This window comes from Arachis duranensis, chromosome 9 (genome assembly GCF_000817695.3).
Source record: "Arachis duranensis cultivar V14167 chromosome 9, aradu.V14167.gnm2.J7QH, whole genome shotgun sequence".
In the NCBI taxonomy this organism is placed as follows: Eukaryota; Viridiplantae; Streptophyta; class Magnoliopsida; order Fabales; family Fabaceae; genus Arachis; species Arachis duranensis.
Window position 1 is genome coordinate 114,450,678 of NC_029780.3, and position 929 is coordinate 114,451,606.

Here is a 929-nt window from a genome sequence, read left to right on the forward strand (position 1 = left end):
AGACAAGTTATTTGGGTGGCAAGTAAGAAGATTTGGGGTCTCTAGGAGTCGTTTGCGGAATACTAGTCAGAAATTCAGTTCGGAGTAAATTTTACCGTGTGGTAAAATAATTAATGGCTAAGATTTATTCTTAAAGAAATAAATCATAAATGAATGACTAATAATCTTGGGACACAATTATCAAGGTAGGAATTATTTTACCACTGGTTTCAAAATTTTCGTTTACAAGAGTTTTTCTTGGCGTACGCAAAACCGTCACTAAAAGTAAATTTCTGACTCAAAAAGTCTCTAGTGAGAAAATAAACTAATAGTAATATAATATCTATTATTTATTAGTCAAACTTGACTTAGGGAGAATTAATTACCCTCGTAAAGTCAATTTTAACTATATTAATGGCCTTTTTTTATTTTTAATTTTTTTATTTCTTTTCTCTTTTTTTTCGTTATTTTTTTTTTACCATTAGGTCAGCCTCCTTATTTTTTATTGAGCCGTTGTTTGGAATTTTGTGAAATAAATTTGAAAATAGTCAAAAAAATCGGTTTACCGAAAACCGGATTCTTACACTTTAAATAATCATTCTAGATATACTTGTATTTTCATAACTAAAAAATTATTATTTTGATTTTGATAAATACAAAAAAAAATCTGCCTTTTAAATTTGTTAAAAATGTTTAAATTTATTTTGTTTTAATTTTATTACAAGAAATATTTAATTTGCATCAAATGTACTACTAACAACTTATTTAAAAAAGATTTAGGACTGATTCAATGACAATTTTATAAAGACTACTTTTAATATAAACAAATTAAATATAAAGTTTTGTTATTAATTGTTAATTATTAAATATTATTATTGGATTAATTGTAAACTTCTTGGATATTTAACTGCAAAGATACTTTTTATGTAAAATTAAAATAAAATAAAATT